General features: G+C 40.5%; 1 long non-coding RNA gene across 2 annotated transcripts; it reads left to right on the forward strand.

Annotated features, from left to right (window-relative positions):
- Window positions 1-1,986: 1,986 nt before the first annotated feature.
- LOC116440811 lies at window positions 1,987-22,836 on the forward strand. 2 transcript variants are annotated; one of them, XR_004238770.1, is made up of 6 exons: window positions 1,987-2,576; window positions 4,097-4,207; window positions 10,914-10,996; window positions 14,908-15,317; window positions 17,945-18,071; window positions 19,161-22,836. It is a non-coding gene; the product is annotated as an uncharacterized LOC116440811 (long non-coding RNA). The 2 variants fall into 2 exon arrangements; XR_004238771.1 differs by having other exon boundaries at window positions 4,100-4,207.
- The last annotated feature ends 1,569 nt before the right edge of the window (window positions 22,837-24,405 follow it).

A 24,405-nucleotide genomic window follows, 5' to 3' on the forward strand; every position in this document is an offset into this window, starting at 1 on the left:
TGCACTTTGCTGGGTACTTCTACTGACTTACCCGGAAGTTGCTTCAGTATTTCTAACATTTTCTAGTGCAGAGAAATGGAAAATATGATGGCATCTGTTAATTAATTCCACATTGAAATGCGAGCACATGAGAGGACTTAACATTCTCAGCCTCTGGTGAGAGAGCACAGAATACTGATACACTTGCTCCTTTCTGATTGTCCATTAGAGATGGCCTTTGAAATACAGCCTTGAGTATTTTTCTTTTTTCCTTTTTTTAAAGTACAATGTGGTGTTGCTAAAAGCTATTTAATGAAAATAAAATCTTTTCCAGAACAGGTACCATATGAGCAGCCCCTTTTCCTTTCTGCTCTTCATATTTTTACCACATATATTAGCAGTGCAGTTTTTAAGGTTCTCATCCAGAAAAGTACTTGAGCAGGTGCCTAATTTTAAGCATATGCTTAAATGTTTTTCTCTCTTAAACCCTTATTCTTGGCTTCCACTAGGACTGCTGAAAAGGGTGATAAATGTATGGAAGTTTCTGTGATGTAGAAAGCTGTCTATTAGTAACTCCAGAGAAACCACCAAGTGATTCCACATGGACCACCAAACCGTCTTCAGAGTGTAATGATTTTCATTTGCTCTGTCAGTCCAGGGTAGACTCAAGATGAAAAGTTATGTATTATTTTTCCAGCTCCCCAAGCTATTCAATCCTTCTTCCATCATTTGTTTAATACATTCCTCATATGCTACTCTGGTCTCCTGACACCCAGACTGTTCCTGGGAACAGCTGAATTCCCACATGAGGGGAAACACATTTTCATATGTTTTTGGGTATTTCAAAAGTGTTATTTTATTTAATAGATTTAAAATATTTAAGTCCCCACCCTTCTACCACCCCTTTGGCATGCTTTTAGTGGGTGTCCCAAGAGACCGTAAAGCCGAAATGAGAAAAGCTACAACAGTACAGAAAAGCATGCTTTTCATAGGAGTTCAAGGTGACATATAGTCAAGAAATACATTGCAAATAAACTGAACTTAGTTTCCTCTCAGAAGGAGATCAACTCTTCACCTCTTCTCTTTTACTGTTTTACTTTTAAGAGCTAATAAAAAATAGACCCTGACTCTCCTCTTGCATCAACTTTATATTGGCAATGTCAGGGTTATAGTACTCCATTAGCTACAGAACTCCATTAAAATGTCGGCACTCCATCAAGAAGGAGAACTGTGTCCATGTTACCTGAAGAATTCTGCCCTACTAGCATTTTGGGAACTCCTTCAATGTGCAGATTAGAGGTATCTCTGTAACACAGAACTGTTAGTCCTGCATGAAATTTAAATGGGAACAGAAGATTATGGGCTAAATTCTAAAATGACATAGTGAAAATGAGAGGAGAAGAAAAGAAGGTAAACACCCAAAGTCAGTTTGTGTTCCTAGTCATACCCCTTTATCTTGCTGAAGGCTCTGAAATTGCAGAGGACAGTTACTCCATGAAGTTCTAAAGAAATAACATTTTTGGAGTGAAATACTGGCACAGATGAAGGCAGTAGGAGTTATCTCTTGCCTCTTGTGTGAGAAGATATATGCAAAGTGTAGATGCTATGGCGTGCTATGGTCATGTCTCATTTGAAGAGTAATGTTCTTGTTCTTGCCCATCCCAATCACAGCCTACTAACTGATAGATCCCTGGAAGAGCAGTGTTACTTAGCAGCCACAGTGTTCTATAGCTGGGAAGCTTCAGGAGACAGCGAAGTAACCCAACATGCATTGTGGAGAACAAAAGTAACACAGACCATTGAAATAAATGATGTTTTTAATAGCAACAGCATGGAATCATGTGGTGTTCACTAACTTATGCTCCTTGGGATTTCAGCATTCTGCATATCCAGGGAATGCAGTGTGGTGACCCCCAGCATGCAGTTTCCAAAAAGAGTGGAAAACTCTGCAAATTAGAGAAAACATGACAGAGCCAGAACTCTGCTTTGCATATTTCCTCCCCTTCTCCTCCTATCTACGTCACCAAGCGTTTCCTATTAACACTTCTCCTTTATCTTACGCAGTGCCAGAACCTGAATGAGTCACTGCTGGAGAAGGGCTTGTTTGATGGCAAAGGCAAAGCAGCAGCACTGCTAACAGTTTCAAAACAATAGGGAATAGTCGAATCTACAAAAAAGGAAGCACTAAACTTTTGCTGTGCTAGACTGTCACTGGCTTACTGTCAACTCATTAGGCAGCATCCTGAGCAATGACGAAGGAATATATTTGAAAATACATTTGGGACTGTTTTGCAAGCATCAGATCATTTACGCTCAATGTGAGCGTTCCCCTTCTTTCCTACTGGGTTATTGTGCTAAGCTTATTTGTAGTTAAGTGTTGATTACCCCAGCCAGAAAACAGCATTTTCTTTTGGTGAGTACTTCTGAGGTTTTGAAATTTGATTTTGGTCCACGTGTGGTGGAATGAAAATTGGAATTTCAGAGTTTTTTTAGGAATGACGAATTGCTCAGAGAAGAATCAGGAGAGAGAAAACAGCAAAAAGATGAATCTGGCATTAACCTGACATGTGGGAAAACAACAGCTGGTACATCTCCTGGTAAGGTGAAGACCTTATAAATTACACTTTCAGCTATTCTGCATTCTTCTGTGATAGGCTCTAGGAAATCTTTCTGATTCACAAAATATTCTGTGTTTGGAAGAATGTCAATTCTGGAAATAAAAATATCACTGAAAATACTTGGATTAGCTGTATTGAGAACCCAAGAGTCAACTTTAAGAGATTAGACCTGGAGGAATGGAAAGTTAAAAGATCTTCAAATCCTAATCTTACATTCCCTTTAGAGGAAGCTGCCTCTAAATAACATTGATTTGACAACAGTTTCATGAGAAAGTGGTAATAGCACCTACATTTTACTCTGGGAAGCATGAACAGTATCCCAAGACTGTCTGCAATGAAAAATGTGAGCTTGGTCTCCACATGGAGACCACTTGGTCTCATTACCAAATTGTTATTTTTCCATCTGACCAGTCAGGAGGCTTTAGAAAAAGCCATAGGCCCATCCTAGACAATAGCTATTGAAGAAGTTTCATATATTGGAGAACAAAAGGGAAAGAGGTCAAATTAAAAATCATAATTTGGGGTTCTGTCAAATCCTGCTTTCCCTTTTCAGATGAGACTTCTACTACTGTGGCCACATCTGAATTTTATAAACTGTCTCAAAAAGCTGAGAAACTTCAAAAATTTCAATTGTCATTTGGAATGAATTGCCAAGAAAGGAAATTGAAGCACAGAGCACAAATATCTTAAGAATCACCTTGGTTTATTTATGAACAAAATATGAGGTGAGGGTTATGGTGAAAAGCAAGAAAGAGAAAGAGAAATTTAGCAAAAGAAGGATAGACATACCAAGATAGCTGGCCTTTCTCCTGTCCTTAAACAGTTCTGTGCTTTAATCACAACCTAGAAACAACATATGCCTCACTCAAGATCATAAACACCTTCCCTACATGGCCTAATTCTATAAAAACTGTAGTTTTGCTCAGTATCTTCTAATTGCAAACAGACGCAGTATCAATTCCAGGTGTAGCAAGATACAGTATCTGAAGAAAAAACCAGGAATATTTAGGAACATTTCTGGTAAAGTTCTTCCAAAAGTGGCCTAAACAGTGGGCTTGATCCTGCATCCTTTGCACCCTTTGCATCCTTTGAACCTTTTGCACTCTTTGCATCCTGATCCTGGCCCAAAGGTCACTGCCAGGTTGGTTAGAAGCTGCTGTGCTAGTGCAGCATTGTGCTGTCAGAGGGGGAGTGGGGCTGACCTCCACAGGTATCCTGCTTGCTTCTGTTGTGGACTCAGTTGGCATCAATTCAAAAGCCTTGAAGCAGGCTTTTGAAAAAGCCTCTTTGTGCTTGTGTATGAGTGTGGAGTTTCTAGGGCAGGAAAAGACCAAAAGGGTAATCCTGTGGCTCTCATCTTCAGGCTTCTCATGTCTGAGGCATGTAAGAAGGAGGTGGTGGCTGTCACCATGGTTCTGCAGTGTTTGGGACAGAAAGGGTGGTACAGATGGGCTGGTGCTTCTCTGACAGAGGTTACAAAGTTCCCTTTCTTTCCCAAGCAGAGAGCTTATCTGGAGAGGTCTAACAAGAGCATGAAGACATTTTCTCCTTTGTTCTCCTTGATTCTGAGTGACACAGAAAAGTGTACCCCATCATCTCTTTCACTTCAGGTAATTTTATAGACTTATTTAATTTATTAATAGATTTTTTATCTCAGAGCTTCAAAGGTCATAATAACTGTCAGAGAGTTTCTTGCTGTTTATAACCTGTGTGTTGATACCATCGCAAATCCCTCCTGCACACAAGCCCCTTAATGAGAGCAAAGTGGTATTTTTTACTCAAATTAGTGGGCTTATGGGGGAACATTAGCCACAGTTTATTAGTTCAGCTCCCCAGTTGCTAATCCAGTGTCCCTGCATGGCAAGGCAGTCACTGTGTAGTACAGGTGTTATTGCACAGCATGCTCTCCCTCCAACCAGGCAAGACCATTAACTGCGAGGCAGGTGTCTGGTTCTGCGAAGGAGGTACGGACAAGGCAAGCGTCAACCAGCACACCACTAGGAGTTGTAAGTGATAGGCTTAAGATGTTAGTTCTATGCAAAGGATTCAACCAAAATTACCCTTTTGTGCACAGGAGATGCTTAGTGGATGGCCTTCTCCAAAGCTTTGAAATACTTAGTTTGAAACACCTATGAGTCTTCCAATTTTGGTTTATACATTTGTGTTTAAGAGTATCTTTAACACCTCTTCAACCTATCCATGTTTTTGTTGCCTCTGAAAAGCATGTGCAGTGCACCAGCAGTAGTTCCACTGGGGACAGACCTAACAGCCTGCTTGCTGCCTCTTCTGCACAGTTCCAGAGCAGATGTGGCAGACAGGTGTTGAGAGTGACTATGTGGGTAACAGAGCTTTCACCAGTCCCAGCTCTCAAAGGCTGAGGGCCTGTTTCTGTCAAAAAATTCAAATGAGCAAGCTGATTTGTGAATCAGAGTCAGACCTAGACAAGGGAGACCTACCCTTGTTTACTCCCTTTGAAGGTCAATTAGGCAACTTCTAGCCTAGGCTATATTCAGATATTCTAAACTCCACCAGCAGGCTTGCCTGGTGCTTCCTACTGACTTGTTGCAGTGGGGATCCTGCAACACGCATATATCAAACCAGGAGTCCCGTGGAAAGGAAATATATATGGACAGACAGATTCTTGCTAGATGTTTCAGAGATGTTTATTTCTCCAGCCGCATGGCCGGGGCTCAGCGGAGGAACTGTTCAATCACGGGACCAAGGGTCCTTCTGCCCGCGCAGGGAACACAAACCAACCAATGGGAACGAGGCTGAGCAGGGGCAGGGAAGCCCCGTGTCTGTGCCCTCAGGGCCCCTCTCCCAGGGCTACACGGCGGGGGAGAGACCCCAACACTGACTGAACCTAAGTACCTCCCTTTATGGTGTTAGTGCAGTTTCCTTGACACATACCTCTGTGGTTCTTGGCCTTTTCAACAGACTGAAGATATGTGATTAGGTGGTATTTAATTCTTCCTAGGACAGGTCTGAGAGCGGTGACATTGGGAAGTACAGAGTCTTTATTGTAGTGTAAATTCCCCTTAGTTAACGCGCTATAATTTTCTGCCCTGAATTTTAAAGGCACAGTACTAAAAATCGGGCTAAAAATCTCCAATACAGAGTGAAAAGAAGGACTTATTGACTGGTGGCTTTATGGAAGCTGAGATAAAAGGTAATTTTCCAGCTACCCTGACAGGGAAGTCCTGCTTAGGTTACAGGACAACAATTCCACCTGTTTTCTGCAAGTTGCTTGTTCAAGGGCTTTCAACTCAAGTTCTGTTCTGGAGAAATGAACAACAGAGTATTTTATATCTGGAAAATTGAAAAGGCTGACAGTCATAACCTATTGAGTTTCCCATATTTTTCATCCAGAAAGCTTTTTCCAGTTATTGCTTTAAATAAGCACCAGAAGAATACTTGGAATGGAGTAAGGTTTCAATATAGACAGCTTCACAAAGACTGAGCAAAACTGGTTTTCCATCAGACTGTGGAAGAGGGTGCAAAGAAGGGCATTGCTGGGTCAGAGGGTTACCAGCTGAGCAGCAAGATGTGAGATGTGAAACTGAACAAGCCCTGTGTCCATCTACTGGGGAACTTTTATTTTCTCTCTCAAGGAGAATAAACCACAAGTTTGTGCTTAAAGATTTGATGAGCAATGCATTGAATAGAGTCCTACCAGCACAAGTGGATCTACAAGGGGTCTGCAAAGATCGATCACCAGCCAATATCTAGCTGCTGATCCATCACCTACCGATATACACTTGCACCAGCACCAGTCCTGCCAGCAGGAAGTTTTCCCTTCACCTGTTTTTAACAAGACCATTCAAATTACAGCACAAGGAACCTGACAGAGATTATTTACATATAACTGTTAGAGAAACTTTCCAAGTCTATCAGCAGGTGATTCATATCCTGAAGCACTAGGGAATGACACTTTTGCATGCAAGTTTTATGTGAAAAAGCAACAAAATGGAAGCACATGAACACTAGAGTTCAAATGTATTTCATTTTCCCTCCTAGCAATTACTGAGAAATGCAGGTTCAGTTATTTTTTTTGGCCCACATCTTGCCATCAGGTTCCTGAATATCTGAGCATATCTTACTAAGATTTGCTGTATTCAGAGCACTGCCGAGATTGGGTTAAATGAGCTTCAAGACAAGTCCCTAGAAACTGATTCAAGGAATGCAATCTCAGCCAGCTTTTCAGAAATGCCAAGATGTTTAACAGATGTATAGTCTTTCAGAGTTAAGCTCTTCTGAGCTGCAGTCTAATGCTGATGTATCAGAGGCTGATAGGTGGTTTTTGCCACTGCAAATCTCTGGCTCAGATGGATTTCATTGGAAAAAGTCAGTCATGTGCACTAGAAAATCAAGATCTTGGATAACACTTACTCCACCTCCTATGCAAAAGCATCACCTCCATGCTCACAGAAAAGTAGATTCCAGAATTCAGTTTCAGAGGCATTTGGATGCCAAATGATGTTTACCAACATATCTTTTGATCTGTAAATACCTAAAAGTAGCTTAAAAGTCTTATCCCCTGTGACTATATAATTATACTAGAGAATATAAATTTGGCAATGACATAAGTTAAATATTTTAAACACATAGTTCCCCCCTAGGTGAGTTTTCCATGTTGAACTTTATTTCAGTTAATTGTAGGTGTAGGCAGAAATACTACAGTTGTTCCTATGAAGAAGGAAAATATGCTGAATATGGGAATGTATTTCAGACTGAAAGGGCCTGACTATAGGATTTCAAGTCCTGGATCAGGGTTTTCAGTTATCTGAGTTGATACTAAATGACATGTGAATCTTCCTGCAAGAGGATTCTGTAACAAGCCATTTTAAATAGAGAATATTTTTTGCTGAATTGAGAGTTACTTTTGACTTAACTTACCAGATACTGCAGCCATGCTACATAGCTGGAAGCAGTTACTAGTAAGGTATAGAAGATAAATCTGGCAAGTTTTCTCTACATATGTCAGAACTGTTGTTATGTTAATTGTTTGACTAGAGAGTGGGAGTTCTGTGTCTTTTAGAAGCATTGATTTTTTTTTTACCCAAGTGGAAAACAAGGTCGGAAAGAAGAAACTGCTTCTTTTCCTTGCCTTGCACTCTTTTCCTGCACTGATTTGGGAATTTGGATGCTGTTGCCTGGCTGCATTTGTAAATCTGTCCTAAACTAAGGCATTTACATTTGAGTTTTTGCCCAATGAATAATTTCACTAGCTCTCCTCAAAATCTTGAATTAGCTCAGTGTGAGAAAAGATTTGAAAGCATTTGCACTAGTGGGGGCAGGGAGGATAAGAAGAGGTGAAAATGCGCTTTATGTGCCCGCTCAAAAATGTTAAAGCTGCTCATTGGGTCAGTAAGTTCAGCTAAGCTCCTTCCTAAATTCTGCTGGATATCAGATAGCAGGATTTAGCCCTTATTTTAGTAAAGCTTCACAGTGGTGGTCTTCCACTGTTTGAATGCAACATAAATACAATTTTCTGCTTCAAGCTTTATCTCTGTGTCCCTGTGAAGCTGATTTATGGGAGTAAGAACCAAAGAAATATGGAAACTGCTGATGTGGGTTTATCAAGGTATGCAGGATCTCTTGTATCTAAAATGAACTATCCTGAGTGAGTCACTTATTTTCCATCAACTGCTTCATGATGTTGCAATATAAATCAAAGGCTCTTTGTAAAGAGTAACTGGTTGCCAGATGACAAATAACTGAAAACGTAAGGGTTCTTTTTCTCCATGAAACATTTTGAAATCTTGAATGATCTTGTTAATAGCAAGGTTAACAAAATGCTTGGGGAAAAAAAAAAAAAAGATTGTTATGATTTGTGAGGGTTGGTCTGACTAAGATTTTTCTGCAGACAAGCTTTGACATTGGAAAGAGGCAGAATACCTTCCTCTTTGCTGGCTGCTCACAACCCCAGAGACTGTGAAACTTCTTTTTGTTCCAGGCTCATCTGCAGCACTGCGGGGAGGTTGCTTAGAGCCACTGTCTGAGCTCTGGTGCTCGCGTGGGCTCTGGGGGCAGCACACTCCCACAGCAAGCTGCAGGGTGAGACTGCTCTCCCCCCTGGCAGACGCTGCACTTTCAAGGTCTCCTGCATGCTTCCAGGTCCTTTCTGCCTTCAGTGAAGTGATGGGGAGGACATTTCCGTGGAAGGACCTACGCTCCTGACAGACCAGAGCTGGGACATCGCTGTTTCGCTATATCACCCTGAGCAGAACTGCTCTGGTTTCACAGCTAGTAGTGTCCCCTTGCTCTTCAAATTTGCCTGTAAAACTCATTCTTCAGCACTGGCACAGTTGTGATTTCATGTGTAAAAAGTCCTTTTTTTAAGCATTTCTCCAATCGATGAAGACAGATTCCTTCATAGTATCTTTGTTTCTGCTCCCTACACATATCTCCTGTAGATATAACATATGCTCATAAAACCAGCTGGAAGTGGGACATATAAACAGCAGTCACTCAGCAGTGGCTGCTCATGCCAGCTTCAGTGGAATACAGTGTGAGGATTACATTGATATTGTCCTGCTTCCCTACATAAAACAATTCTTTGCTCCTGGCACCAGCTTCTTATGTAGTCGGAGAAGCTGCACCAGTTTGCACTTAGCTGAAGGTCTTTATCTATCTCTGAATCTTCAAAAATCTCTCCTTCCTGGGGGGAAGGAGATGAGGGGAAAGAAAGAGCACTTGGCTATACCAAGTGAAAGCCTGTTCTGGTCTGGTGAGAATGCCAACACACAGCGTTAGTGGTTATGTTACTTTTCCTACCGCAGGTGTTAATCTTGGCATTGGAGAGAGCTAGCAGAACAGAATGAGTCCTGGGCTCCTGCGATGCAATGACGTTTCTTCAAATGATCTGTTTCCTTAGGTTGAAAAATTACAAACTGACAGAACTGGAAACAGGTTTTCCACTGATCCACAAAACAGTTATAGCAAGGAAGAAGGAAGAACAGATGTCTCTGCTAATCCCCTTTCCCCAGTTCCCTCCAGCCAGCAACTCACCTCTAAAAGAGTTTCCCTTGTGGGTCATTAAACTGGCTTTTGATCTGACAATGCCTCTCTTGCTAGAGTTGCATTGGCTGTGTCCACAAGAATGAATTGAACTTATTTTAAAGTCACCTAGAACTTGTCACTTGGTCCATCACTACTTACCCGGCTTGAATTGGACACTTTGATTTTTAAGGAAAAATAATCTATCTTCCTTTTTCTTTAGTGAAAGAGATACCATGGAAATGTCTTACCACAGCAGAGACACATCAGCTTGTACCTCAGAGCTACTTACTCCTAGCACATGAAATCTTTCCCTCACCATCCTGCACATACCTGCAGAAAAGACGGAAAGTAACTTTTTTTTGAAATGTGTAAACTTTAGGAATTCCACCGCACATAATTTGGATCACTTCATTGTGCAAGCTGGCCCTGTGGAGGAGAACATCACTTTGAATCAACTTCACAGGGATTTTCTGGGAAAAGAAATAAAATGAACTCATTTACGTGTTTGTCACCTTTGGGCACTTTTCTGGCAATTTTCAGAAGTGCTGAGGTGAATAGCACACTTTTAATGCAGGCACGTGTCCTGGTCCCAACCAGGACATGGTTAGTTTTGCACTAGCCAGGAGGGGTCATGGCCAGAACTCAGAGGTTATTCTATACCCCCTCACTTCATTTTTGGGGGATGGAAGAAAGGAAGTCTGTTCCTGGGAGAAGGGGTTCCTTCCTGGTCACAGAGGATGGTGATGAGAGCGGTCAGGTATTGTCAGGGGTGAGAACTTGTGTGTGAATCGGTCCTTTCTTGTACATTCTTTTATTAGTATTTTTGCTGTTACTGTTGGGTTTTTTAATCTCATTGCTCTTTCCAGCAAATTGTTCTTTTTGCAGCCCGTGATCCTTACCTTTTGTGACTCCAGTTCCTCTTTCCATACTACCTCAGGGGGAGGGTGAGGGCAGAGGGGGTGCGAGTGAGCGGCACATGGTTTGGAGCATCTCTGTGGGAACCCTAAACTGGGGAGTACCATTCCTAAACCACAAGAGTATGCTGGGAAAACACTCAGCATCAAGGATTCATTACCTTTGTGTACTGCATTCAGCATGCAGCATGAAGACAAAAGAGACATTTGAGTTCTAGTATACTTATTGTTGTTTATATTTCTTTTTTAAGTATGGCAACACAAGCCTGCATGTAAGACTGGAGAGGCAGTTACATTCATTGAACTTTAGCTTTTAGTTTAAATTAGAGTTCTGATCTGTCCTTTAATATGGCCTGATGTGAAAATAGCTGAAGTCTGTGGCTTTGGGTTTTCCTCACAGATACCAGCTGTGACAGCTGGACTCACCTAGTGACTACTCTTACATTCCAGCAATACTTTTTAAGACACGAAAAGCATTTGAAGGTAATTAAATTTCTAATGGAAGCAAGAAATCCCCTTGGATATTCTAATTGTAAAGAAAGGGAGAAAATATATTTCATACTTTTTTAAACAAACAGTTGGCAATTAACAACAGCAATAATAGTAGATTTTGGCTCTGTTTGAGGTAGTATTGGTTTCAGTCAATCAGATGAGATGTATGAATTTAGGTCAGAAACATCAAAATTACTTTAGGTCATCAGAAAATTACTTCAAATCTATACTGTATAATTACCTTAGAGCAAGACATTTTCCTTCCTTTACTTTCAATAAAAGCAACTCTTTTCTTACTCTTCAGCTAGTTCAATTTATGTATGGAATACTGTGCTGATTTTGGCTGGGGTAGAGTAAATTTTCTTCCCAGTGGCAGGTAGGGGGCTGTGTTTTGGATTTGTGCTGAACACAGGGTTGATAATACAGGGATGTTTTTGTTACTGCAGAGCAGGGCTTCAAAAGCTCCAAGGCCTTTTCTTTTTTTAGTACTGCCACACTGGTGAGGAGGCTGGAGGTGCATGGGAAGTTGAAAGCAGACACAGCTGGGATATCTGACCCCAACTGACCAAAGGAACACGCCATACTATATGACATCATGTTCAGTATATAAAGTGTGGGGAAGAAGGAGGAAGGGGAGGACATTTGGACTGATGGCATTTCTCTTCCCAAATTCTAAATTTTATTTCTTTCTCAAACTTTCCTGAAGAGTTGTTATGTCTTCTGTTGGAACCCAAAGTGCAGGGAATGTTTCTCTGCCTGTCCTGAGGGGCCCATCCCCCCAGGGAAACACTATTTTTAACCTTCGTCCTTGGAGAGGGCTGCCAAGGCTTTGGGATGAATTAGAATTGTAAGGGTGTGAGTTAGGTAGTAGTATAATATATAGTTTGTTACAGGGTGAAAAATTTAGAGCGTTAGGTTTATCAGTATGGTGAGTAGATGAAGGCAAGATGGAGGATCCCTGTCGTTTTTCAGGTCTCTTCCTTCTTCTACTCCATTTTCTGCAGTGTTGGTAGCACAGAATGATTGGTCGGAAATGCCGCAGTACAGGCTACGTGAATGAATAGTTCATTAGGCATTGGTAGGAAAGTAAAAATAATGTATGTTCTTGGCGACAATTGGGTGATTTACCTTTAAAAGGGCCTTGAGTTTCCTGTATCATGTCTTTTGGTACTTTCTCTGCTTCATGCTATGTGGGTGTCATGTAAATTGCTGATAAGATAAAATAAACAATCCGAAGACAGAGAAGATCCAAAAGCCCCGTTTGTCTCTTACTCCTGGCAAGGACTTTCTCCCCTATCCGAGGAGGACCTGTGGGGGTCGAGAACCCGCACATCTTCCATAAGGTTTCCACTTTTGGTGACAGAGGAGAGCAAAGACTTTATCCAGATTGTTGGGTTATCTTCTTTTCCTTGAAAGTATTGGTGGAAAAGGAAAATGTGATGGTTTATATTTGTGCTGAACAAATTCTTTGCCTTCTGTCATAAAGAGACAGGACTGACACCAGGACTAAGGTGAGGGCTTTACAGTTGAAAGCATCATTGGTAAGGGAATATAATTTTAAGTTCTGTAGCAATCATCACATGTCCATAAAGTGCACAGTATTTGTGGATTCAGAGTAGATGAGATTTTCTTGATTTACTTCTTCTTTCCTGTCTTTGCCCTTTTCATCCACTCTGCAAGCTATTCATGCTTTCAGAAGCAAAAATTATTCCCCCCTCACCTGCACTGGAAGTTCCTCATTTTTTTGTTTAATGCATCTTTTCAGAGATGTTTCTGTAGACCCTTACTATGACCCTGGATGTTATCTAGCATATCTGTGAATCTTTCAAATAATCAGCAGATTAAAGGGTTTTATTCAGTGCAATGAAGTTTTCTTCTCTACTCAATGCAAAGAAGATTTCTTTATCTCTTTGATCCACTTCCTATGAACAGAATGGATTTTGTTGTTGTTGTTGTTGTTGGTTTTTGTTTTGTTTGTTTGAGACAATACAAAGTCCAGTCTCAGGAAAAAGCTACTTGGGCTATTCTGCCTATTAGAACAAGAATGCAATAATCTCAGAGCAGACTCAGCACTTATTTGACTGTCCTGTATTGGATAATGGGGGATGGATTACAGGGGACTAGGTGTAAGGATCATTTGATTTTCCTGTGCTCTTACAGTTCAATGGCATCTGTGTCTGCTTATCTGGGAGAAAAACTGGAACCAAAGACTTTTAAATGAATAACTGCCCCCACATGTCATAAAACAGATGCAACATGGATTATTCACAAATAAATCATCCTACAGAATTAAAACATTGACAGCAAAGTCTGGGAACCTCACTCCACAGTAGAACTGAATACAGAAAATACTGAAAATATTTTTTATATGGAGAGATAACAATTTACACAAAGGCACAATTATATCATCAAGGTTTTAGCATACACTTTGGTAGGAATCAAAGAAGTGTGCTCCTCAGAAAATGGATGGCAAACTGTGTTTCATAGGGAAGTGTTCCAGGAACTGGTCTGGCAGAGGAACAGGCATCTCCCCAGGCTTGATAATGAAATTTGTATGGCACTTTTTGCTCCTTGCCCCCGCTTCCACCCACCCTGCACCTGTAGTCTTTGCCAAAGGATGTAACTTACTCTTCTTTAGCTGTTTCACTTGCCTTTATGATCTGAGAACACTCTCCCAGCCTGGAGCAGGTGTGAAAACTTAGAACAGCAGCTGTGGAATTTTATGCTTCAAAAGAAATTGGCGTTGGTGCCATGATCATGTTTTGTACTTGCTTGTCCTTTTAAAATCACCTCGCCTTTTTATCTAAATGGAACCATGTGATCCTTGGGAACTGTGAAATGAGCACCTCTAAGATGATTTTCTGCTCAGCATCCTCATCTAGGTCCATTTACTCCTCTGCTTATCATCATGTTTGTTCTTCAAGCCTTTTTTACATCATCTTACATAGGTATCAATTATCATCTTCCACTCTCCCTTCCAAGCAGGCCTTTTGAATGAATGTTGCCAACTTTCCCTTGGTATTTATGAAGTGTTTTAGAAGTCCAGCAGAGAAAAGGAATGAGACACTCCAAATTAAATGACAAAAGGATGATGCCAAACTTGTTTTGAATACAGCCCAAGGCACAAAATGCTAAAGGATTAGTTCAGGTACCAACAGCTCAGACTGTGGTGATTTGTGTGGGTTGGCTTTTGGACTGTGTGCTACTATTAGACAAGTATTGTAACAAATTAGGAAACCATTTTCTGCCAAAACAGTGTGAAGTCTAAAGACATGCATTGACTTCTTCAGACATAAGATTTCTTTTTGTTATGTCTTTCCACAGTTTTGTGTGTGAGTGAAAGAGAGGGTACATGAGCAGGTGCACTATGACTTTAATGTTAGGGTTTGGGGAGAATATACGTGCCACATGCAGTGGGGCTGGAGACCCTAAATAAAGGAGATGGGAGAAAGAAGGTAAGAAGTGTAGCGGATTCAAAGCACAAGGTTGGGAACTCAATTAAAATGATAGAAGAAAGGGTGAGTAAAATGGAATCAGTGAGTAATAGAACAATACATATTATTATGTTTGTTGTTCCTATTCAGAGTATGTATATGTGAAATGTATCTGGCATGTATCATGGCAAAACATGCTGAGAGGGCATTTGAAGCTTCTTGCACCATTAAAAGAGCAAGATGTACCAACTGATAGACACAGGCAGTGTCCTAGCTGTGGCTGTCGCATTGCTGTCAGGGTGCACACGCTGCCCTCGCAGGGGAAGCAGCTGCAGGCCAAGGAACGGTGTGTAGGACCTTACACCTAATGCTCTTGTATTGTCTAAATATGCCTAGTGAGACACGGAGCAAAATGCAAAATGCTTTTTACACACGAAGCATAAACTGCTCTATGTGCTTCTTCCCCAGCTTTCTCCCCATGGACACCCAGAGGAACTCAGGACTGGAGCTGTGGCTGTGGAGCTGCAGTGTTGGACAGTGCTCAAGACACCTCCAGGGAAGAGGAACAGGGCCTGATGGCCATCAGATGATCATTGAAAGAGCTGTTGCTTTAAATGCGTTTATTCACAGTTAAACATTTCACATGAGTTACTCAAGAGAACTTGTTTGTTAGAGGCAGGTGGTGACTAATCATCTCCTAGCCCACCTTTACCACATTCAAGAGTTGTCAGAAAGCTGACAAGCAGAAGAACCTCTTTGTAACTCGTCATTATAACAAGCTAACATAGGAGGCACCGACCCCCGCTGCAGTTGGATTAAAATGGGAAAAATAGGGCTTCTAAGTTCCTTTTCCTTGTCCTTGGAGCTTCATTACTTAGGTAATGGCAAAAATATGTTCCTCACATGGTGAAACTAATACATATATAATTCTCCTTCCCCACTCAGAAATTAATCATAACTTCCAAATTCAGAACTTTTTTTTTTTTAACTCTCATTTTGCTGTTGCAACTGAGATTAGAGATTTAGAGAGTCTTCCCTCAAGGTCCCATGAAGTGCCTTATGTGCTGCCTATCAGCAGAACTAATAAGCCAGACTCCAGTGTTACAGGTCAAATTGCAAGCAGAAAGAAATGGCTAAGTGTTCGAGTATTATCCAACCTGGAGCAGATGTTGGGGTGCCCTATATTCCATAGCTTCCTGGCAGTGAGTAGAGAAGCTCTGAGCTGGCTGGGATATAACTTGAGGAGTGACACAGCCATTTTCTTTGTCCTCAAGCTGAGGAGAGGCCAAAAGGCAGAATAAAGCTGCTTTTATATTCATTCTGCTGAGATAGGGATGACAGTAGCTTGGGTGAGCAGAGAGAACTAGCTTAAAATGTAGCAGATGCTGCTTTTAAGCCTTAAAAAAAAAAAGAAAATTAGTTGTGCAATGAGGAAAATATAGTGCAGCTGGAACATAGAATGCTGCAGGGATGAAAGTAGGATAGGTATCCTTTGAGATGGCAGCTGTACTACCAAATATTTATTTCTTTTAAATATTTTCTTAAGTCTTTAAAGTAAGGTAGTAGCTTCTGTTGTTTCCTTTGGCAGCTTATTCTAGCCATGAGTTTCTCAGTGTAATGAAATTCCACCTACAGCAAATCTTCTGAGTGCCTGGCTGTTCCTGAGGTTTAACTCTTCCAAGTCTGGTTCTCTGCTTATCTGCCTGCCCTGTATTGAGTTAATTCCAATATATTGTGAGATTGACATCAACAGTTCTGTCCCGGATGTCCTGGGGTGTCAATGGGATGAACTAAGTGACCCAGACATCTCTACTTTCTATGATTCTCTTATTTTTTCACTTGGTTTGATCACTGAAAATTGCAGTCTTTACTCCTGCCTAAGAACTCATTATTTTGATCTGGAGAACCACTCTTTGTAAATTCAGTGTATTTCTCACAGATGAAATCCGTGCAGTTTGAGCCCTGGATGATCCCAGTCCCACCAGCTAGCCTACTGTCCTGGTCAGTGGTCTTCAGGCTGGGCTGGACTGGCTGTGCATCTGTGTGAAAGGACTAGAAAACATGTCCGAGGGAGTTGGGCTTGTTTAATCTCTAGAAGAGGAGGCTTGGGGTGATGAGTGATCTCATCACTCTACGACTCCCTGAAAAGAGGTTTTAGCCAGGTGGGGGCTGGTCTCTCCTGCTGTGCCTGCAGTGAGAGGACTGGAGAAAATGGCCTTAAACTGAGACAGAGGAGATTCAAATTAGATATTAGGAAAATTTTATTCACTGTTGAGGTGGTCAAGCACTGGAACAGGTTGCTCAGGGAGGTGGTAGAGACATCCCTGGAAGTGTTCAAGACATGTCTGCATCTGGCACTGGGTGATATGGTTTAGTGGTTTAGGGACTACAGCGGCAGCGCTGGGTGGATGTTTGGACTTGATTTTAAAGTTCTCTTCCAACCCTGATGATTCTAGGATTCATTTAGTGAGATGCTAAGAAATCTAGCACCACTGTGGTGCCTGGATAGATGGAAAACATCTAACATGACTAGGAAAATAAAGACACAGGCTACTGTTCTTTTCAGGGTGACTTCTCTGATTTCCTAGCTACCAGAACCCAGCTGAACCTTGGTGACTTACTCTGCAAGTCAGCCACCATTTCTGAGCAGTTACGCCCCCTTTCATGCTGAACCTATGTGGCACTGCAAGTGGCTACAGCCATCCTGACCCCGGAGGGAACACCAGAATCCACCCTTTGATGGTCAGGCACCACTATTTAGAGACTGCCTCACTGGTCCCATCACCCCTCGGTTTAGTGATTTACCTATTCTACGCTGGCTGGTTCTTGTTCTTCCCTCCCTGTTTTATGTGTAAGTTTGTGAATATTAATTTTCCTTAGTTAAATATGTATCAGTTCTAGAAAGATCTCCCCTACTCGACATCCCATTGGCCTCCTGTTGTTAACCCCTCCTACATGTTACTCCCATTGGTCGCTCTGTTGCTGTTCCCACCCCCTTTGCTTTTTCTTATTGGCTGTTCACCTCAACTCCGCCCTACTTTCCCTGAGTATAAAATCCCTGGACCCTCTGATAAACCTGCTCTTCATCCCCAGAATTTTCACTGCGGTAAACGTGCTCGTGGAACCCACACGAAGAGTTCCCTCCTTCCTTCTTTGCCTCTACCTGCGCACCCCGACAGCTCAGCTCAGGATAAGCTCCTTTGGGTGAGGAGCTCACGCTCCTCTCCCTTTTGTGTGGAGAGCCGCGGGTTTAGAGGGTGCAGCCAGACCTCCGGAATTCTTGTTTCCTGGCTTAGCACGCCCTCAATCATATGCTTGAAGCCATAGCTGCAATAACAGCAAACTGAGCTCTAGGTCTTCCTCCTGACAGCAGTCAGTGATCCCATGTCCATGCTGAAGTGAGAAATGGGAAACAAACTGGAGCTTAAGGAAAACATTTGATCATATATGGAAAGCATTTTTTAAGACATAATGTTTGAATCTATTAATTCTTGCTTTTCTCCAGCAGGAACTGCTGAGCGTATTTTAACCAACATCCCTCTTTGATTCATCCAAACTGCTCTTCAGAATTCTTCTGCTCTGTTGCCATTGACTAAAACATTAAAAGCAAGCTATTCTGAGGGAACAAAAAGGTATGTGTGGATTCTGGCACCAAAACTTTGGTCTGTATCTGTAGATAGTGGAAGACACTTCCTTCACTGGGAGTTAGACGCTTAAATGCCTTTTCAGAATCAGAGCGTTATGGGGAAATTATGTAAGCTTACTTTTTTTTTTTTTTCCTATCTTTTCCCTTTACAATCCAGTTAATTCAGATGGTAAATACGTTGTGAAAAGAAGCAACCTTGCCATTTAAACATTCTGGCTGCTTAATACATTAACAAACTGCCATAAATAAATAAATAGTCCAGGTCACTGTGTATGGTACTGGTTTGCTGACTGGCTGAAAAGCGGGGGCTAGAAATGACAGAGGAGAGGCTGTGTGCATAATTTTTCTTTTATACAACAGAATAAGAAACAGACACTAATTCATTTATATTGACAGAATCTGAATATTGGCTTATTTAATGTGTACGAGAACTTTTCCTTCTGCGTGATATTCTAGCCTTTCCCTTAGGAGCTGTGAACATTACGTAACTATCGAACAATATTTTACGCACTATATTAAATTTCCTAAACATGCAAGCAGGAATGTGTCACCAGCTAGAGAGATGTCACTTTGGCTGACTGCTGAGTCCTTTGAAATAAACTCTACTTCTCTTTGTGCATATTCATGGTGAAATGGTTTAGCAGGACAAAGTTGTAGCAGTTGACATAGGTTCCTGGGTAAATGCAAAAACATTTGTTCTCTCCAGTAGTTGTATTAAGCTACAATTAAACTATGGCTATTCAAATGAGTTCTGAGCTATATGTACCTGGGAGCATCTAGAACTGTGCACCAAATCTGTCATAGCTGCTTTAGCTATGGGATGATATGGGTCTACCTTACTGCAGAGCTGCTCAACATGTTTGGTTTGCATCCAGTCTCTTGGTTTGCATGATTATACAAATCTTTGTGCTGGAACAATGCCCCCTCAGTCAATATAATTATTCTGCTGCTTTTTCCCTTTTACTCTCTGAATTTAAATGACTGCTTCTGTTGTGGTACTGAACAACTAATGCTCTGTAGTGGATCTTACCTTACAGGTCATGATCAGTTGTAAAATTCTTTCTCTATTTTACAGGCAGAAAAATGAAACACTGAAGAGGGTGCTGAGTTCCAGACTCTGGATCTGTGTTTGTATGTCACCATCCTGTTCTTGGTTTAATTTAATCACTGAGTTGAAGCCATGGGTGACAATATACTTTTTTGCATGAAAACTGAAAAAGAAGCTTTGAAACTTTATTCATAGACAACAGCTCTGAGTTTGGGAGATGGATGAGTTTCCCTTGGGTATCACTGTCACCATAAACTGTTAGTGACATACAATGATCGTCATCCAAAAAACCACTTGGTCTTGAAATAAGATATGTGTCCCATCAGTGGAGATGATTAAACTTTTGGATGGTTTATCAAGGCAGGTGATAAATTTGCCTTCTATTATAATAGTGTTTAAAATATTTTTAAAGTTTTTAAAATAATTTTTTTAAATTCAGGAAGATGTCTCTGTCCCTCAGCTGGAAAACCTTTTACAACCTGAATATGCCATGGTTGGATGATCACGGTAACATGGGCTGTTATTTCTAATATGAAGAAAACCCCAGAAAATTAACCTTGTGAAGTTCAGTTGCATTATTGATTGTCCCTGAAGTCCGTAACCCATTAAGTATATATTGGCAAGTCTTTCGCTGGACTTAGATTGTTAGTAACTGAAACGGAGCAAGCTCAGCATATATATGTATATGTTTATATCCATACTTGTTTATAGCACATTATAAAAAGGAGCTAATCTCATTTGCTCATCTTGCATGGAGAAGTACTGAAGTATCAGACACATTGTCGTGGTTTAAGCCCAGCTGTCAACTAAGAGCCACGCAGCCTCAAAGCTCCCCTCTCCCCTCCACCCTGGTGGAATGGGGTGGAGAATCAAAAGTAAAATTTGTAGGTTGAGATAGGAAAATTTTAATAATTGAAAACAAAGTAAAATATAATAATGATAATAATAATAGTATTATTATAAAAAACCATACAATTGCTCACCATCCTCTGACCAATGCCATGTCCCATTCCAAAACCCAGACCAATCCCTCTTCCAGGTAACTCCCCCAGTTTGTGTACTGGGCATGACATTCTGTGATATGAAATATCCCTTTGGCCAGTTTGCGCCACCTGTCCTGGCTATGGGCTCTCCAAATTTTTTGATTTTGTGTACCTCCTCACTGTCATGAGCATGAGACATAAAAAAAAAATACTCCTTGACTTAGGAAAAACTGAACTTGGCAAAAACCAAAGCTTCAGCGTGTTATCAACATTATTCTCATTCTAAATACACAGCACTGTACCATCTACTATGAGAAAGAATTAAATCTATCTCAGCTGAACCCAGGACACACAGAGATCTTCATAATTAGTATTTGTCTGGCAAATTTTAAAAACAGATGTGTAAAAGTGCAAAATGCATAAATCATCTCTGACTAATCCAAAGAAAGGTTGTTAATTTTTTTTAAAATCCTTGATAAGCTCAAATGCCACACAGAGATGAAGTTAAGCCAATTAACATAAGTGCTTTGTTTGTAAATTGAATGGGAGCTTTGTTCATAAATTAATGTGACAGAAAAATCTCTGCTCGAATAAATGTGGTAGATAGAAGAAATACATACATGCTCTTTATTGAGATACAAAACGAAGAAGAAGAATTTTAACTAACAATATATTTTCTGACCTGAATCAGTGAATCAATAAGCTCTGTAAAGCATAGGAAGAGTAAACCTCTTTTTAACCTATATGGATTGGGTTAGGTTTCAATAAATGGTTTCCTTAATGCTCCCTCCTGCACCCCTGTTGGTTTTATTTTCCAGATGCATTCCCATAGTAATTCTTTTGGTCTATATTTACTACATTTTGCTCAGTGAAAAAGTCCCTGACTGTATTACTACCAGATAATGTGGTTAGTTCTGTGACATAGCAGAGGTTTTGAATTTGCAGTGTGTGTGTATATATATATATTTTTTTTTTTCTGCCCTGAACAGGAAAGATGCAGTAATCATTGAATCAATCAATATTGAATATTAACATATCGACTTCGCTGTTGTTACACATTCTGTAGACAGTCTTTTACCAAACTGAGCTCTGTGAATCTTATCATTGCACCAGAATCACCAGAACATTTTGAGATGGATGGAACTGGAAGCACCTTGAGCCACCTGCCTTTGAAGCTGACACTTGTTTGTACTCAATATTTCTTATTTCCTGTAGAATTGAAGGACTTGTAACTTAAAAAATTCTTTCAAAAATCAGCAAGAAATTTCTGCATTATTTTCTGCCCAGAATTTGCAATTAGGCCATAGCCTACTAAGTCTGAGGTTGCTTCTTTTGAAAGAATAATAAAATGCCAGAAGCACAATAGCTGAAGTATTAAACATATTTCTGGACTACAGCATCCATTTCTCTGAATCACATACAGATGGTTCAGTGAAAAAGAAAGTCCATGTTTATTCTGGCAGGAATCCTGGTCACTGTCAAGGAAACACTGTCTTAAAAAAAAAAAGATGTTTTAGATGAAAATTCCCAAAAGACTAACTCTTAGATTTGACATCACTATAGAATCAGAAATGAAATAATTAAAAAAACTAGTTCAGGTATCATACAGACTCACACTGTAATGCCAGATATTTTTAGTACTCCATAAGGACTCTTGCCTTGTGCTGCGTTGTACTGCATCTTTGTGTTTAGAGACAAGAGCTTGGCATCCTGCAGAAGGAAAGGGCACATGATTTCATAAGAAGATGCAGAGTACATGGTGACAGAGGTTGAGGTGCAGACTCTCTGTTCACCCCATTCCTTGTTTCCCTCGGCTTTGCAGGAACTCACTGAAGGGATGCGTGGTTAATACCCTGTGGGGCATTATAGGGAGAAATGTTTCTTATGGACAAACAGCCAAGGATTTTTTTCATCCCAGACTCAGACATAGAAAAAACATATTACACAAAGATTTTTAAAAAAATAAATGGCTGTAGATGATAGGTTATAGAGAGGCTGGACAGAAATAAAGGAGATCAGTGGGATACCTGGATGTCAGCATGATGACGTCCAGAGGCCCATCTGGTATCTATGCAGTGGAGTGAAAGGGGATGTCTGGTAATCAGGGTTTGAGGTATATTCAGAAAGTGGAAAGGAGGTTCTCAGTAGGGATAGGGAACACAGAGGAATCGCTTATGAAAGGAGGAGGAGGGGAAGGGGTGGCCAGAGACTTCTCTATCAGGAAATGGTTTAGCAGAGCAGTCTTTATGAGGCAGAGCTTCTTTGCTGTCAGTGGAGGAAGAACAGCAAAAAGCCCAGCCTCATTATTACAGTTGTTTTTTCTATTTCATCTGCTCATGTCTTCAATACTGAAAATACATCCACTTGAACTAATACAGAAAAAGTAAAGAAACAAACTTTTATATATTTCTGATGTGTTTGACATGAATGTTTCTTCCTCCAGTTTTTCATTTGAGAGTAGAATCAGAAGTGGTAGAAATCTCAGTAAAGGGTTGTTTTTGTGAAATTTCCAGTGTCTTTTTCTCTTTTTCAAGAAATGAAATATGCAGAAAAATTGGATAATCTTTCAGCTGTTTGGATGATTGCTTGAAGTAAATCCAGTCCCCAAACCTTTCAAGACTTCTTTGCTGCAGATGCATATTGACAAACAGACAGCCAAATGCCACAGAAATAGGCTCTGGCAATGCATGTAATTGAATTATAATACCAGAAGAGTGCCGAAAAAGATGGCCAAAATAATTAATACAATCAGTCTGAAATTTGCAATCTGCTTTTTAATCAAAATTACTCTGCAAGCAAAGCCTATTCCTTCATCCTCGTGTGAACCCCTACTAATATGTAACTCCTACTCTTCCATACTCTTGGACACAAACTTTTTAAGTCAGAGTCAGATCTGTGGATTCATATTCTTATTTAATCTGCTTAGACTTGTCTGGCTAATTGAGTAATGCTCTGGAGATGGACAAATCTTAAATAGAAAAAATAGGAAAGTTTAATACAGGACATAACATCAACTTTCTAAAACCCTACAGTACTCATAACACACCCACAGGACACGACAAAATGACATTTTGTTCCTTCTTTTCACCCTGTCCAATCAAAACATATTTTAAGAGAGACCAGCAAAGAAAATGTAGAGCTTCAAATCCCATCATGTGATAGCACACTCATCTTGGCAACGGAAGAGTTCCTTAACACCTTATTCTTACCAAACCATCCTCTGCCATGGCAAGTGGTTGACAAGTATTGCTTCCTGAGTTCATAAATGAATTTTTCTTTGCTTTGAGAGAAAAAGATGGGATTTTATCTGAGAATGAGTCTTGTCAAAAGAGAGGGTTATTTTGCCCTTCTGTAGTGTGACCTGTTGTCTTGGTTTGAGATGGTATTTAGATGACTCTCTGCAAGTGAACATCCCAGTTAGGGTGTTTAATGAAACTGGTTTCATTCAGGACACTGTTTTCAGTCTGTGTCATCAGAATCTGCCTACTATAACATGGCAGGAAATGGAAGAGATGGAGATGTCGTATTTTCTCTACATCCTTGGAATAAACTGGTTTGTTTGGTTTTCTGAAGACGTTTTTGTAAGTGTATCCTCCTTATGAGAATTTCTGAGGAAGTCTAAAACCAGTGAGGTGGGATGAACTCCTCAAAATCACTGTGAAGAAAAGTCCACAAGACCAGATTACCAACCCTTGGTACTGAATATCAGCTCATTAAAGGATTTGTCACCTCTAGATACATTCCTACAGCATATAGGCCCATTTATTTTTCTGCTCCAATCTCTTTCAGGAGGGGGATAGATGAGGATGTTTTGGTAACTAGTAATCAATGCAATGAAATAAGCTTCCAAAATATCACGAGGGTTCCGTGCTTGGGATACGGCAAGATGCTTTAAGTGAAATGAAAGAACTCTAAAATTACACACTGAAAAATCAATACATTTTTTTGGTTTGCTTGAAAAACATCTTGCAAAAGGGTCTTCATTTTTCAAGTCCCATGACCACAGCTGAAACACATAAACTGAAAAGAAGTGCTATAAAGATATAAATCTTCACAGAAATCATAACTTTCTTATGCCATTACTGCTGCTCCTTAGCAAACCATGCAGTCATTTTCCATTCATTTAGAATTCAGTCAAGTAGGATCAATTTGGGCTTTGCTTGTCTGTATCCTGTGATGTAATTCCAGCTAATGAAGCTGCAAAGTATAAAATCTGGCTTCAGCCAGCAAGACCATTATAATGCTCTTCCTTCTGTTTTGACCTTTAAGTAAGAGTCTAAGGCATTGAG

Source organism: Corvus moneduloides, chromosome 3, assembly GCF_009650955.1.
Source record: "Corvus moneduloides isolate bCorMon1 chromosome 3, bCorMon1.pri, whole genome shotgun sequence".
Taxonomy (NCBI): domain Eukaryota; kingdom Metazoa; phylum Chordata; class Aves; order Passeriformes; family Corvidae; genus Corvus; species Corvus moneduloides.